This window comes from Triplophysa rosa, linkage group LG17, assembly GCF_024868665.1.
Source record: "Triplophysa rosa linkage group LG17, Trosa_1v2, whole genome shotgun sequence".
NCBI lineage: Eukaryota > Metazoa > Chordata > Actinopteri > Cypriniformes > Nemacheilidae > Triplophysa > Triplophysa rosa.
The window spans coordinates 6,186,160-6,201,465 of record NC_079906.1 but is presented as its reverse complement, the minus strand read 5'-3'; the positions used below and the strand labels follow the sequence as shown (position 1 = coordinate 6,201,465).

Genomic DNA, 15,306 nt, shown 5'->3' with positions numbered 1-15,306 from the left:
TTTATGTTTTTTTGTGTGGTATTATTATACGACACATCCATCAGAACTCATTATGACAGGATTACCACAGCACTTTCTGTTGTACAGTCTCAATAATTTACCATAATATAAAATCTGTGGATTTATGTTTTTTTGTGTGGTATTATTATATGACACATCCATCAGAACTCATTATGACAGGATTACCACAGCACTGTCTGTTGTACAGTCTCAATAATTTACCATAATATAAAATCTGTGGATTTATGTTTTTTTGTGTGGTATTATTATATGACACATCCATCAGAACTCATTATGACAGGATTACCACAGCACTTTCTGTTGTACAGTCTCAATAATTTACCATAATATAAAATCTGTGGATTTATGTTTTTTTGTGTGGTATTATTATATGACACATCCATCAGAACTCATTATGACAGGATTACCACAGCACTTTCTGTTGTACAGTCTAAGCCGATGTCACGCTTATGTCACAGCTCTAGCTGGAGGCAAAACAAAGGGGAAACTGGAGGCGGTCAATACAAACCAGCACAGATTCGGCTACATAAGGACTTTACAATATCATCTTGTTGTGCTGTTTAGTGCCACAATCGACAGAATACAGTCTCCAATGTGATATTTTAACACATACCTGCTGCCATTGTCAAACAAAAACACTGATGACAGCTGTAGTTAAACACCATGAAACGAGCGGACCAGTAGAAATGATCATCCAAAAATTAAGATTAAAAAACTATTCTCTTTTGTTGGAGTGGATTATGACTTGTGTCTAAAAATATCTCATGTAGGATGCCCAAATCAGAAACTGGGGAACAAGGTTATTTTTCACATAGCGTTAGCTTTTGAACATATAGGGTATGCTAGCTTACTTTGTTAGTTATACAACTAGCAGTTAACTATCGGCCAGAAACTAAACATAAAGGAAACTGTTTGTCAACTCTTTTTAGTTGTCACAAGTGCATTATGCATTAGTGTAAAGGGAGAGGGAACAGTGAGAAGGCTCATGTTATGTGTCAGGTTTGTGATCAATATGCATTCGCTAATGCTTGCCACTGTTAGCACACGCAGGCATCTTTAGATGTATACGCTCTCAGTTCACCTTTACTGTACACGCTTGGTTTCTCTGTCTGGTAGGTGTAAGTTAGATGTCAGGCCCTTAACTGGAGGTAAACCTGTCAGTTCATCTCTGGATCCATTGAGTGAGTGCGTACAGGTCAGCCAGATTCCTTGCGTTAAAGTCAACTTTTTTAAAACACAATTGTGTTCCTAGACAGTGAGTGACCTTACATGTTCAAATTTGATCTGTTTTTTCCCTAGTCATTGTCAAAAAGCAAGCAAACAAAACGTGCCATACGTGCCAATAGTAAAGTGGTGCCTCCACCTAAGCTCCACCCACAAAAACCTGTCACAATGTTTACCAACAGTGAAGGCGTCTATATATTTACACAGTTCTTGTCATAAAACTCTTGTCTTTGGGACTCACAGTTTCGATTTGGTGATGCATGGCTTTGACTGTTTATAACACTATAAAAATACCCTTTTTTTTTAAAATTTGATAATTGTTTTCTCTAACTGTTTTTGTTTGTTTGTTTACAGGAAAGGAGATATGTTCTTGCCCTGAATACATGATTCCTGAAAAAGGCAGTTCTCAACAGATGAGATAAAGGGTCAAGTATGAAGGTAAAATCGTGCCTAAAAGATTTGCATGCGCAGGATAACATTTGCAAGAGCGTACGTGACATTGCAAGCGTAAAATAAATTTGCATTCGCAAAAAAGTTTTGTAAAGGTGTAAATCAGGCTGCAAGCGAAAGAAAACAAGTTTTGCATCATTTTTCGTAAGCGTAATTCATGTGTTGTGAAACGGCAACTTCATATTACGTCAAATAATTATGAACTGTATTCTTCTGACCTCCGTTTTTTCTACGCTTACACTTTTGGCACGTTTTTTGAGCTGAAATACGGCCAAAAGCATTGCGAGTCTGTAAACAGAGGTGTGCGTGCAAAAACAATTGTGTTATGAACTGCAAAACGGATTCATCGCGCAGAACCTGTCTTTGTGTGTGTAAAATAAATCTGTTGCAAACGTCTTGCCTACGCAGGTGAAAACTGTTTCTTGCAGTAAACCGATGTGTACGTTCCGTCTCGCGCGTACACTTTTGGCACGATTCTCGCACTAATTTGAGTTTGCAAGCGTGAAGGGGGAGGCGGGGCTACCTTCTTGTGACCAATCAAATGAGGTTCCTGATGACTCATCGTTTTCTCTTATCTGATTGGTTCAATAACGCGCCAGTCAAGCAGACGTCAGACAGACACTTTAATGCATGCACCCAGACGATCACTGTGGAAGTGGCGCCTCATATCAGCCACTTGTTCGCACGTTATTATGTCCTACATGGTAAATGAAGCAAAATGCACTAGATGGGAGATAAGGGATGATCAAGACAGTGTAAACATTTACATTAAAGTCTTTATTTCGTGTTAGTGTCACGCGAGCGGTTGCACGTGAGTGTGCTCCGGTTAAGAGACACAATAGCACAGAGATGATAACATGCGCAAATCCGCTGAGAAAACAAAACGTATCTGACCCTTTCAAGTCTACATAGTATGTTTAGGGCGCGCCCGGAGCGTCTCTCCACCGGGGCGGCCTCCTTCGCAATCCAGCTTTCAGCTATGGGACGCGACACAACGCAACGCGACAGCGATCCAGTCTGGTGTCTGGTACAGTCAGGGGCTAAAGGCTGCGTCAGTGAATCTCTGTCAGAATCTGTCAGACACGAGCGCACCAGTATTAAGTTCTCTTTCGTGCTTGAATGAACAGAAACACACAAGGTTATTCCGGAAAGTCCGTTTTGTCTAGTATTTTCGTAAGCACAGATTTCAACGTGTTAAATAAAATCCTAAATGAATGCAAAGTTTTGTGAAAATGGGAAAGGGCGTCAGATATGCGTAGAGGCAGCTCTTAAAGGGGCCGCATTCTTAAATCTGCTGCTGTGACTCCTGTCACTAATGTTACTCAAAGAACAAAAGAAAAGAGGAAATCAATGTTTTTTGTAGCTTTAATTCTGTATTTAATTTAGAATTTAGCATTAAAGACTGTAAAGTGTTTGAGAACTTAATTCAATTTCTGTATATTTCCTACCTGTTATGCTGCGTCCCACCAAACGCGAATGAAGCGTTAAGCGCGAGTGATTTACATGTTAACCCTCCTATTAACCTAGGGGTCAATTTGACCCCATTCAATGTTTAACGTCTGTAAATACATGATTGACATCTTTTTTTGGCTTCAGGCTATTTTAGCTGTATAAAACATAATAAATGTCAAAATTTCACACACATTTGTTTTGGGTGATATTGAGGTCACTATAACATGCAATAATTTCATAATATTCCCTATACATTTTAATTTTCAGTATAATATTCAAAAATCTAACCTAACATAGTATTGCGGGAACCACTGATAGTTCACATGACACGGGGGTAGGGGGAATTCGAATTCTCGTGAGAACTTTGATATTTCCCGTGCCATGGGTGAAATTCCTGCGAGAACTTTTATATTTCATGTGTCATGGGGGAGGGGAGGAGCAAACATATAAAAGCTTGCACAGAAGCCTTCTAAACCATTTGTTTTTGTGCTCTGTGGACACTCTCTTTATGCTCTCTCAATTGAAATATGGCCTCTAAGCAAAGGTTTTCTGTCAATGAGGTTTTGTCACAGGTTTTTGACAGTGAAAGTGACATAGAGGAGAATGTGTCCGAGACAGATGATAATGTTGAGGAGGACCCTGACTGTGAGGCATCCTCCTCAGATGAGAATGAGTCTCCTAGTGTTGACCCTCCTGTTCTCACTCAACCAGACACATTTCCTTCCACAAATGGAAAGTTATTATGGTCCCGCTCCCCACTTGAACGTCAGGGTAGACTGAGTGCTGCTAATGTCCTCAAAATGGTTCCAGGGCCCACCAGATATGCTGTCAGCCATGTCCAAGATATAAAATCGGCATTTGAGCTTTTCATTACACCATCAATTGAAAATTGAAAAGGATATACTTGAAATGCTAATCTTAGAGGGAAGGAGGGTGTTTGGGGACAGTTGGAAAGACTTTGATGTGACTGACTTGCAAGCCTACATTGGGTTTCTCATTTTGGCAGGAGTGTACAAGTCAAAAGGAGAAGCAACAGCAAGCCTTTGTAATGGTGACACTGGAAGGTCAATATTTCCAGCCACAATGTCTCTAAAGACATTCCATGTTTTCTCCCGTGTTATACGCTTTGATGACAAAGAAACAAGACAGGGCAGACGAGAGCGTGACAGACTAGTAGCAATACGGATGTATGGGGCAAGTAGGTCCAGCGATTACCCTTTCTTTATAATCCAGGCCCCCACATCACTGTGGATGAATGTCTGGTTCCATTTCGTGGGCGCTGTCGCTTCAGACAATACATGCCAAGCAAACCAGCCAAATATGGCATAAAAATATGGGCCGCATGTGATGCACAGTCCAGCTATGCCTGGAATATGAAGGTGTACACTGGCAAATCCCCTGGAGAAGCACCCGAAAAAAATCCGGGCATGAGGGTGGTACTAGACATGGCTGAGGGACTGAATGGCCATAACATTACATGTGATCATTTTTTCACATTGTACGCCCTGGGTGATGAACTGCTAAAAAGGAAGGTTACCATGTTGGGGACAGTGAGGAAAAAATAAGCCAGAGCTTCCCTCTGAGCGTCTTGTGATGAAGAACAGAAAGGTTACATCTTCAATGTTTGCCTTCACTGAAAAAGCCACTATTGTCTCCTATTGCCCCAAGAAAGGGAAAAAAATGTCCTGCTAATGAGCACCATGCACAAAGATGCTGCTCAGAGTGCCAGAGAAGACAGAAAACCACAAATGGTCCTGGACTACAATGAGACAAAGGGAGGGGTTGATAATTTAGACAAGGTTACAGCCACCTATAGCTGCCGACGCATGACTGCCCGTTGGCCCCTTGTCATTTTCTTCTAAATCATTGATGTGAGCACCTACAATGCCTTTGTGTTATGGAGTGAAATAAACAAAGACTGGAACAGCGGAAAACTGAGTCGAAGGAGGATTTTCCTGGAGCAGCTGGGTTACGAGTTAGTGAAACCTCATATTGAGAGAAGACGGTGCCTTCCAAGAGCATCAACGGCTGCTGCAACTGTTGTGAAGGACATCCAAATGCAGACACACACTCCAGTGGTTCAAGCTGCAGGCAGAAAACGTGGCAGGTGCTAAGTCTGTCCTAACAGAAATGACTCCAAGACCAGCAACACAAAAAATACGTCTGCAAGGATCATGCACACAGGAGGTCGGACAATCTGGTAAATTGTAAAAAACGAACTTTACTCAATTTGAGCTATATATATATATATATATATACGAGACTGGAGCCGCCTGGCAGAAGCCCCTCCCATGACGCGAATTCGCGTCTGTTGTGAAGTGAATTTCACCCGCAAATGAAACGAATTTCACGCACGAATGAAGCGAGAAAACTCAAAATGTTCAAGCGTCCAACTACGCATGAATAGCGCGATTTATTCGCGCAAGTCGCGTTTGGTGGGAACACTCTATTACACATGATAGCTCTCAATCATAATGTACTTCGCAAAAAAATTGCGCAAAAAAAATGGCGGCCTCCAAAGTAAAAATATTTTTTCAAGGTTTATGAATACTGTGACAGTTACACTGGTTTTTTTATTTCACATTTATAAAGTCAATGCCATTGTTAATATAATAAGCCATACATCTCTCTATACCCAAGGTTCCTTTTAATGCAGGTACATCTCTGCTGTGCTTAAAATACCCAACATTGTCACAGAAAAAAGATGCTCTCAGAAAACAAATAACTGCAGAGGAACTTAGTAAATCTTGATATCAAAATAAATAAGTCATACCAGTAGGAAACGTCAAGTGGGTGGAAGAAGCGCCGTTCAATTAACCCAGCAAAGAAGGCTTCAGTTTCTCTGCATGCTTGGCCATTTCCTATTACAACAGTGTAACAGCTGCAAGAAAAAAACAGCAAGTTACTCGTAAACCTTTTTGATACTCATGCAACCCTGTCATCACTTTGACTGTAATACCTATATTTAAGCATGAGATGGCGCAGTTTCTTTGCATCCTGTTCATGATTTGCAGAGTCATGGAGGTAAACAACACCTGTGTGCAGTATCTTGACCTGAGAAGACACAGAAAGTTTGTAAAAAGCTAAAACTATCTGCAGAGAAGACAAGCAACTAAATATAGGAAAAAAGTGAACACTTGAAAAGCAATTTAAATGACAACGCATGACTAAATGAAAATAACCCATATTCTTTGAAAGTCCAATTAGGGATATGGGGTGGATTTTTGTGCCCATATAATAGATTGATTGTTTCACCAAAAAAAAGTACATCACAGTTAAGCATTTTAGAGTGAATAATGCAATCTGTCATGGTTCTGCCTCACCTAGTCTTGGATTTCCTGATCCTGAGGCAGAGCCATGACAAAGTCTTTGGTTTTGTGTGGGAAAACCATGGTTTTTGTCTTTTTGACTCTCCATGTGTTTTCTCGTGTCTTGTCATTAGCCCCGCCCCTCTCGTTTCCCGTATTGCTTCCTTGCCGTGTCTAATGTTTCCCACCTGCCCTGTGTCATTATCCCTCTTTTGTCTTACCTTTAAAATGCCCTCGTGTTCATTGTACTTTGCTCGTTCGTTGTGGTTGTTGTGCCTCGTCCGTGTACGCCTGTGTATTGTTTTTGGAATTACCTTCGTGCCCATTGGAGTTTGTGAGTGGTTTCCTGTTCTTTTAGTTTGTTTTGCCCCACCGAGGGAAGTGTTTTGTTCCAGTTTGTATTTTAGTTCGTTCTCGTGTTGACACGCCCTCGTGGGTTTTTGTTTTGTGTGTTTTTGTTAATTATTAAAAGTCTTTTGTGTTAACCCCTTCACGCCTGCCTGCAATTGGGTTCTTTCTCCACGATCCGTGTCAGCAATCTTGCAATCATTCAATTGAATTCTAAAATGCACACATGCAGTTAGGTCCATAAATACTTGGACAAAGGCACATTTTTTTTGTTTTTTTAGCCGAGTACCAAAAGGTATTCAAGTTACAGTTTTTTAAGGGGTATTCGCTTAAAAGTGCACACTCATCTTTATTTAGAGTGTATTCACATCCAGATTAGCTGAAGGGTTTAGGAATTACAGCTCTTTAATATGTAGCTCCCCTTTTTTCAAGGGACCAAAAGTAATTGGACAGTTGAATCAAAAGCTGTTTTATTTACAGGTATGGGCTTTTTGTAAATTATTTCTGCAAAGATGGTCTTTGTTTATAATTGAAATAGACTTCTGTTACACTGCCTATGAAGCCTGTCTGAATCCGTTTATCAGAGCTGCCTTTGTGCGCTGACGCTGCCTCTGAAGTCATTGCCTGATTGGGCAGCGAAGCTTTCGGACGCACAGGACGTATTTTTTTAAGTCAACCCGAAAGTTAGTTTCCGCACTGGTTCCCTTTGTCTATCAAGATCATCTTTACATTTATTAACACAAGATTTGCTATTTTGAAGCCTAAATACAGTCGCCAGAAGTAAAACGCTAACAAGATACACCACGGTCGCTCGATATCAACGTCACCACCACCAAACCTCCGACAACCTTTTCAAACTGTCACACTCAAACTGGGTCTGTGTGTGCGTGTGGTGCTACTGCAGGGCAGAGGGCAAAACACAGCGATGCCACCTGACACACACCCGCCAGGCCCATCAGTCACCTGGACAGTGGGCACACACAGCGTGCAGCTCTTCCCACGACGGGCACTATGAGCATTTTCATCACAACTGCCAAACAGAGCCTCCCCTGCAACTTTAACATTTTGTCGCATTTAAAATAAATTATGTCAGAAGTCCATGATGTTTGTTGGTAGAGATACTTGAGGATTCTTTATTCCAAACTTTTAAAACTGTACGATGCCTCTGTTTAACTTGATGCATGCATCTGTTTAACTGCTTTAAAACTTCAGATAACAGGTAACAATTTACAAACATGTTTTTATTACTTTTTTTCAAATAAATAAGACTGGCATTCTTACTAGTGGGGGAAAGGATAGCCACATTACAGCCATCTAGAAATCCTGGATCAACTCCCATGATGACCCTCCCCGCACAGGACACATCAGTAGACGCTACCGTAGATTACATGCAAACATGACGATGGCTGCTTTCTCTGCACTAGCTGTTAACTTGCTCCTGGGACAGGAAGCAAAAGAGGAGTGCATCACAAGTAAATGTTAGAGAGAATGTGACATTTTGGTGCGGTGTAAATAACAGAATGATTGAGAAAGAACACAAGGATGAGTGAGGTTTCCTGACAGGTGAACGAACCTGTATCCTCGGCAGAGAAACGGCATAATGTCTTGTATGAATCCTCAGCAGCCTTTTTTAAAATGTTCATAAGTTCAGGCCGTGTAGATCTCTTTGGCTTCCACCTGCAAACCACACCACACATTTTACAAAAAGTTACAACTTACAACACTGAAATTGTCTAATAAAACAAATACAAAGAAGTGTACATTTTAAGGCTTCAAGTATACAGAAAACAGCAAATTTCGAAACATAACAGGATGCTTTTTACCGATGCTTTTTATACATTACACTTCTATAGAATATCTTAGAATTTTGGATTGTGGAAAAAGGCTAATTTTCAAATAGGCTAAATATAAATAAATAGAATGAATTTCATTCATAATGTTTTAAGGGAAAACAGTTAAATGATTTCCTGTAATTTTTTTATATCTTGTTCAATGTTTATGTAGCATGTTCCTGTTTATTATAATTACTATAACATCCAAATCTACAGCTTTTAAATAGCACTAAAATAAATACACCTAGATCCTACAAAAAGATTGTTTTAATACTGGGATGTTATAAATTATGGCATAATCATTTTATTATGGCACATACGTAAATTTAAACATATAACATCAATTGTAACATCCTATCAAATATTGAAACTTGCCCCATTAAATGAGATATTTAATTTTAAAGTATTAAACGCCGGCAGTGTCCATCAAACAGACAACAGAATCGAGCCAGAGCATGAGGATGAGAGGAAGATGAAGGGGTGTGTGCGTGTGTTGTGGGTGTGTTCGGGCCTGGGGTGCTGACCTGACACTGATGCACCAACTACAGAAGTCATCCTTCACCCAGTCAGGGATGTTGACCGTCACATTCAGAATCTTCAGATTCTCTCCACGGTTAATGGCTAACGTCTGAAACGAGAGAGTAACCTGTAGGGACAGCCGACACAAGGCAAGGCGTGGCAGCGCTAAAACACACTTGTTTTCTCATCGAAAAGCCTCTCTCACTTTCTCCTACCGGCCCTTTAAGGGAAAGTGACACGCTGTGAAGCAAATAGTTTTAAGTAGCTGACATTTTCAAAGGAAAAGCTTTTGAAAGGAAACAAAAGGCGATCCGTCAATCTGGACTCGAAGTGGAAGTACTGAGCTGACAAACACAACCACATGCTCACCCCTACACCACAGAGCAGCATCCACATTCTTCAACACGACCCAACAGCGAATGGCTTGATCAACATGTGAATTAATGCAGCCAGAAACAAAGAAAATGATGTTTCCCTATTTTAGCATTTCAACCCCTAAGGCAGCTGTTTACTTGGGCTTTCTCATGTGACGTTCATAGCATTTGAAGCTTTGCACAAGATGAGGGCAACGTCCAACAAATATCAAACTTTTCTCCTTAATTCGTTTCTGTTAAATTTCTAGTTCCTTACGAACACTACGTTTTTTCTGTGTTTTGGATCACCAGTAAAATCAAATCAGAAATAGGTTGGATGTTGTGAGAGAATTCTTCTGCAGATCTGGGAGCACAAAAAACAAGACACAGAGAGGCATCAAGCTTTTGAACTCATTTATTCTAGAAACTAAAAGTCTTTATATACGGTGCCAAAAGACATCTGGCAGGTTTCATATGTCCAGGGATTCACAGAATGACCAAAAAAGGTATAGCAGGTCAGACAAAGAATGTTTAGCTTAGAAGGAATCCCCTCCTCCCATGAATAGCCAGAAGGAATCCCTTGCTCCTATATAGCCAGCAATGTATAGTGAGCTTAACAACTTAACAATTCTTTATTTTGTGGGCTTGTATTCATTTATGCGGAAATTAAATCTAACAGTTTCATTTATGAATTAGGGGCTGTGTCCACCGAGGTGCTTTTACGCGGCTGAAATCGCCAGGAGCTCGGCTGCAAAACGCCCGCTGCAGTCTGAGCGTTCTGCCCCAAGCTGAGCATTTTTCAACTCTTGGCGTCCGGTCGAACGCCCGGCGCAGAGTGTGGGAAAATAAAAAGCCAGCTGCTGCCGTTTTCAAAAAACATGCCGTTTCCATTGGAAACTATTGAAAAAACACGCTGTTTCCATTGGAAACTATTGAAAAAACACGCTGTTTCCATTGGAAACTATTGAAAAAACACGCCGTACGATGGCAGAAACACCTTGGTGGACACAGCTCTTTAGGGTTTAAAGCATGCGTGTTGTGAGAGGTAACAACAAAATGTGTACTGTAGCTGTCTTTGAAAAATACACCTACATCTAAATATATGTTTTATATTTAAAGAGCACAAATTTGTAATGATCACAGGTCAGACTTGCCATTGCTCAATTGGTAGAGCATTGTGTTAGCAGTGCACAGGTCATGGGTTCAATTCGCAAGGAAACTGATACAAAATGTATACCATAAATGTCACTTTAGATAAAAGTCTGTCTGCCAAATGTGTAAATATAAAATGTAAATGTCATTTAATCGACTCACATATTAAAATGTGTTTATTTGTCATAAAACTGGCTGAAGGTTTTTTTTAAAGAATAAAACAACATTAAATACGATCCTAAAAATGTATTCCGTTTATCTTGCAGTTTAGTCCTACAGGGTTGAATGTATTTTGTCTTCTCTCTTTCTCTACTGCTCCTCGATGCTCCGCTATGCTTGCACGTGACGTGTGCACTCTGTAAAAGGTCGGGGTGCTGCACCGCTCTTGAAGTTGACTTCCGCCTTATTTGTTCCAAAGACGTCACGTTTTTAGTAATGTTTAAAAAAAGAAATTTGTGTATCGATTCGAATCGCTAGCAGATTGAATCAATATTCATTGTAAATCGTTTTTTTCTCCCACCCCAATTAAATAAAAGTTATAATGAATTCAAAAAAATGAAATCAGCTATTTTGACATTTGAAAAAACATTATTCACATATTCAAGTTCAGTGTCCTATTTCAAACACAAGCAGCCTCAACACTTTCATGTTTCATGAACAGAGAGAAAATACGGAAATAAGTTAAGTCTAAATATTCAACATATGTTGCTCAATAACAATGAAATCAATTGGAAAGAAGGAATGTAAGCAAAAGAAACAAATATTATTCTTAAGACTGAGCTATTCCGATTCAAACAAAATTTTGCCACAGAAAAGTGCAACAGAGGATGACCACTACGAAAACAAAATGGAGGGATGGGATGAACTAAGAGAAACAATGTGAAGATTTACTTATGCACAAACTGCATAATCATCTTGCCTGGGTATTCTATAAGATAACATTGTACAACTGTTTTGTAAATACATTTATGGCACATTTGAGCAGCATTCAACTATCTTTGTAATAAGCTGTGACATATGTAACCTCTGCAGTGTAAAGATGACTTTTGTTGATGTTGATAATATTTGAACGATTCTATACTACATTCTTATTGGTTGAATTGAGTATTTGACATAAAAACAATGCATTGACGTTTAAGTAAGGAATAATTGACGACAAGTTATCGTTTTCAAGTATATATTAAATTATCGAAACTTAATGCACACCCCGAGGTGGTCAATTATTCCGCTTATACCACGGTCACAACACCACAAGACGTTGTTCCGATGTTTTATCTCAAGACATTTGTATGGTATTTGTCCCGGAATGCACTTGCTGGTAGGACTAATTTCTTACGCATCTCATCTGAAGGCGTTGCTTGAGCCTGCATATGCAGTTTTCCGAGAGCGAGAGGAAGACAGACAGTGCACGTGCACGCGCGTTTGCTTCACTGAGAGTGTAAAGACAAGTATCTATATTTGATTTGTTTTCGTCGTATTTAACACCCCTGTCGTATAAGAAAAGTAGGCTATTAAGAGAAAAAAGTGACACGGAGGTATCTGCGCCAGCTGCGGTTCTCGCAGTGGCATAGAAAGCTTCCTGCTGTGTGTTTTAAGTCCCGTTTACCCATTCCACAGACGAATTTAACGTGTTATTTTTGTGCTTCGTGTTTTATCTTTAACCCGCTGATTGTGTCATGTAGTTTGCCGTTACCTTTGATATATGCTTTAGTTTTTCGTCGGAACAGTCCTGTACAGTGCTCTCGCCATTGTTGTTCAAATGTTCATGCTGTCCATAGATATTAATAGTTATTTCTTCTCAGACAATGGAATTTGACTGTCACTTTGTCTGTTGTTAGATACGTATTCACTGGTGGACAGTAGGCTACATTTAAGTTAAACTTGGCGAAGTGATATGGAACTGTAATGCGGTCTAACAGACCTGGAACACCTTCATAGTTGTGCATTTACCGAAACTTAATGCATACCCATAGAACGTTTGTCAGCCAATCAGATTGAAGCATTCAACAGCCCCGTGGTATACGTTTATCAACCCGTTCTCATCGATTTGCGTATAAATAACACGCTGTTGCATTATCGTGAAATACGTACGCCAAAGTTCGATTTTGCGTGCATAAATACGCCAATGTATGCGTGCACCTCGCTGGAGAGCAGCCATTTTGAACCGTACATGAAGAGGAAACGCTGAAATAATTAAAATAATACTGTTAGGTTTAGGGTTTGGGTAGATGTTATAATATGCACGCACGCTAACATTAGGTTTAGGGTTTGGGGACAGGTTAATAAGACAAATTGCCGGTTAATATGCACGCGCGCTAAATTGGCTATCATATGCACGCAAAAATAGGCGTATTTATGCACGCAAAATCGAACTTTGGCGTATGTATTTCACGATAATGCAACGCGCGTGTTATTTATACGGAATTCATGAGAATGCCCTGACGTTTATATAATTAATGAAGAGCTGCAGACAGATTATTAGACAAAGAGAAATATGAAAACTTAAGAGGAAAAACTGCTATGGAAAAATAGTGACGTTTTTGAAATCACAAGTGGCTCACAGTGACTGGACATATGTGACGGATTCTTTGTCCTCAGAAAACTTGTGTGCCAGGATCTCCTGCACACCTGTGGACACCTCTACCTTTAAACACAGAGGAAGAGAAAGAGCTAATGTGTAACATAATATTATTTGTAATAAGTTCTCTCTAAAAATCCTGTTGAATTGAAATTGAATGAACCAAATCTAACATCGATTGACAGCTGAAAAATAACATCATAACAGTATCAAGACTTCAGGTTAACATGTATATATACTGTAGGCTGTGTGTCAAAAAGTCTCAGACCACATTGAAAGTCTGGGATTTAAACTCCTGACAAATCTTCTTTTCTTGCACTATTGGTTACAAGCATTCGTCCAAAAATCATTCTCTGTCTTTAACCAAACAACTACATTTATACAGATTTGGAACAACTAGAGAGCGAGTAATTCATGACAGATTTTATATTTTTGGGTGAATTATCCCTTTAAGATGCTGTTATTGTGTGTAGTGATTTGCAGAGAGGCAATACCCTTTTTGTTGGGCTGGATCCACGAGCCCAGGTTCAGTGTCTGGGGTGCCTGAAGCAAAGTCATTGCAGCAGGTTCCAAACCAAGCTCCTTAGCTCGCTGGGCCTTGGACACAGTACTGCCTTTGCTATAGGGGGCATTCTAAAGACAACATGCTGTTTTTAGAGTATGCACAGTTGAAAACCCACCAAATCATCAGGTTTACAGTTTACCCAATCTGTGAACTTATGTAGCATTAATTGGTAGCAGATAGCATGCTGCAGTTTAATCAAATATTAAAAAGTAAACAGACATGTAAGGGGCGGGGCATGTTTAAACAAATATGAAAGGGGTGGGCCGATGTAAAATTGAGAATGACATATTTGAAAATCTCTGGAAATAAGCCTGGTAATAAGTTTTTTTCTTACCACATTGTCCAATTCTTTAGCTGTTTTGCAGTTTTTTAAGGCATTTTCTAGCTCTAAGGTTAGTATGCCCTCCTTACTAGGCGTCCCAGCAATGGACCTGCTTTTTTTTGTCACTGAGCTAAGACACACATACAATATCATATATGACCAACAGATATACTTTGAACAGCCCTATCTGAAATTCCTCAGAAGATTAAATAAAGAATTAAAAATAATTTAATCTTTACTACTTTACTTTCATGGGGAAAAGTATGTAGCATAGCCATCTAGCAACCTAAACAGTGAATTGATGCTAGTAAAAAAATAGCGAGCCACAACGCCCTTCGCTGTTATAAATGCATTGTAACCCACTGCTTCGCGGGGCTTATTGCTTTATTCCATCCTTAACCTCTTTTTTTGTCCTGTCCTTCCAGTATCTTACCTTAGCTCTTCAAGAACAACACACACTTCTCGGACAGCCTCTGCATCCATATAAACGGAACGGTGTTTTCGTCCAGCAATAGTTTTTCAATATTTCGACATGCCCACTGCGTGACACCGGTCTTTTCAGCAAGGACCTACATGGGATAAATAGGATAGCTACTGTTAATAAACATATGTCACAAAATAAAAAAGGAGGCACGGGTTGGCCAAGGTTGAATTACGTTTCGATTTTGCAAATTGAATCAACGTTTTAATTGTGACGTTGTTTCACCGTCTTACCTTTCAACGTGGTTGAATTGCGGTCAGAAATCGATGTCGAATAAATGCAGAATGTTTTTGCAAAATAAACAACGTTGAAATTGCTACCGTTTAAATGTCTTTTCTACACTCAATGAACTATTAAGCCACATGATTTTCTGTAGGGCATTCATGTTTTCAAACTAATTGTTATGAACGCAACTTGACCTTGGCCTAATAAAAAACTATACAAAAACATTCTACAGCTTTAACTTTGAACTTCTGTTGAGTTCTTTTATCTCAATATCTTCTTATTGACGACAAATGTGGGTTTAATCTGATTTTTAATAAAAATGTATAAAATTAAAGAATGTACTTGGATGCCTTCATTGAATAAAGTACTTGAGATATTGTAAAATTTGTATGTTTGTGAATGAGCTTTACATTTGGGAGAGTTGTTAAAGCTGTTAAGTCTCCAACTATCATGCATATAAGATAGTTGTTGGGCTC

General features: G+C 39.5%; 1 pseudogene; it reads right to left on the bottom strand.

Annotated features, from left to right (window-relative positions):
* Window positions 1–14,699, bottom strand: part of LOC130568284 (S1 RNA-binding domain-containing protein 1-like) — a 33,605-nt pseudogene extending 18,906 nt beyond the window's left edge.
* Window positions 14,700–15,306: the final 607 nt, after the last annotated feature.